We start from the raw sequence: 2,577 nt of genomic DNA, 5'->3' as shown, positions 1-2,577 counted from the left end.
AACAATTGTATTTTATCAATATTTTATTGCACTCAAATTAAGACTTTATATATATATATATATATATATATATATATATATATATATATATATATATACATGTATAAAATAAAGCTGAACGTCCGCGTGTGTGTGTGATACGGAATAGGCTCCTATATGGTTGAGTATTATAGAAAACTGATTACATATAATGATAGAAGATATATCGAGGCACAGCAATGGGTATGTTTAATCTGGGAGAACGGTGGTTCATAAAAATTGTTGGGTCTGCGTTCGCTTGGCCCCCAAAGTATGGAAATAAAAACTGAAAAAAAAAAACGTTTACAAGGGTTTTGATATAGATTTACATAAGAATACCGTGATAAGTATGTTTCAACTTAAATAGAGAATGTATAATAAAATTGTGCTGCCGGCGTTCGCGCCTGTACTCCATGGAAATATGACACATACTTTAACAAAGTCTTTTCATAGCTATTTGCGTAAATATACTTTGATACTTATGTTTCAGTTTGAACAAATATGGTATAATAAAATTATCGGATGTTCGTTAGCGCCTGACCTCCATAGAATGTAAATATGGCCACAAGTTTACCAATTTTTTTTAAAAAGGGGTGAGGGGACACAATAATACCTTGACTTTAATCTTAATTCACGTTAGCATTTATTTTTTTAGTTGAATAATATTGTGTCGAATAAATTCACCTCATAAATTCACCTCATAAATTCACGTTCTTATTAAAGTGAAGCCCCCCCCACAAAAAAGTCGGAACTTTGGACAATTCTCGATAAAAACTTTGCATAAATCTATTTTTTCCATCTCCACTTGCACGTGGCACTCTTTAAATAGTTAAATAGATAAATAATAAAAAATAAGAACGTTGCTTGTTATCGTGTCAAAAGAAGGAAAACATCCTGCTCACGTGAGTATGTGTCTTTTTAAAAACATTACATAACCTTTTTATTTTTATTTATATATCTTTTTAAGTTTTTTTCAGTGTACTAGAAAGCATTCAGTTGATTACAACCATTTCTGTGTGTGTTTTTGTACATTACAATAGTATAGCCTTGAATCCGACGGCGCAATACTACACCATTCAATACTGTAAAACTGAAATGAAGCTGTTCTGCTTGAAAAGGGTGACATTTTCCTCTTATTCATATTTATATCGATTTTTTTGCTTTAAAAATCTAAAGTAATTACGTGTTTACTTTTTTGATTATTTTACTAAAGTAAGTAAAGCTTCATTATTTTTCCAAATTGTTTTTGTTTCTTTATTTTTCGATAGTTCGTCGATATTATTTAGTAAGAGTGTTCAGTAGATAAACCAACGAACGGCTACCCGAAAAATAAATATACAAGAAATAAATGTTACCATAGTCAATAAAAGTTCAGTTCATGTTTTTTTTTTGTTTTAAATAGTTTTTAATGCTCTTTACTTGAAATAAGTTCAGCGAAACGAAATGACAACGAAATTTGAGGCGATAACTACTTAAATGATTTTTTGTATATAAACTAAACATGCCATAATCGAATATTCCTCAAGCACAAAATAACGGAAAATATTAAAATATGTTTATAAATAGTCCTTACGTTGACGGAACTCTCTTAATGTTTTAAAACAGATTTCTCAGGTGTCCCTCCTTCAAATTGAAAGCGAGAATCTCCATTTCAAAGTCGCTGCCATTTGGATTTTTTGGAAACCAGTTCGTGAATAAAAAAAAATACAAACTACTTAAAAATAGAAACCAATGGACATTTCTACCATCAAAGTAACTTTTATTGACTATGGTAATATTTATTTATTGTTTATTTATATTATATATATATATATATATATATATATATATATATATATAACATTTTCTCTTTGTAAGGAAATATCATTTTGTTCGTCACTCTTGGCTACTAATGGAAACAAAGTTGATATAAAAAATATATTTTCGCGAAAATTATCTTTACTTTCACCATATTTTGCTTAGGGTAAAATTTTGGAGTATCAAAACCTATCCCTCTACACCCCCTCCTTTTCTTAACCTATCATAGTTTCATCAATCACATTCCATATTGTGTAGGCTGTTTTTGAACCCAGTCAACGACAGGTACTTCTGCTAGTATATATATATATATATATATATATATTTATATATATATATATGCAAACACTCACACATATTTTTTAATTTATGAAAAATAATTACAGAAAAGTGAGGGGAAAATTCGAAAAAAAGAGCGTATTATTTATATTGTATTAACAGCAATTTTACGAGATTAATTATCGGTTCCATCGGTTTAAAACCTGATTATTATGGGCATTTTAGATACTGTTATCAAGCTCTCTTTCACCGATAATCGGCTATCTATATACAATATTTTGTTTGCAGAAATTCCCCTCTGGACGAAAGTACTGTAGGTGTTAAACAACAGATGCTACATACGTATTACTTGTCTAGAATACTAGCTAGTATCTTCTTACCTTTTAACCACCAAATAAGATATATTTACTCGTTATAATAAAGTTTTTCATTATTTCCTAAGAGCGACATCATCACAATCGAAACCACAGATAGGGGAAGTAG

Source organism: Euprymna scolopes, chromosome 24 (assembly GCF_053919585.1).
Source record: "Euprymna scolopes isolate OS-2025 chromosome 24, ASM5391958v1, whole genome shotgun sequence".
Taxonomy (NCBI): Eukaryota; Metazoa; Mollusca; class Cephalopoda; order Sepiida; family Sepiolidae; genus Euprymna; species Euprymna scolopes.
Note: the sequence above shows the minus strand (reverse complement) of the source record.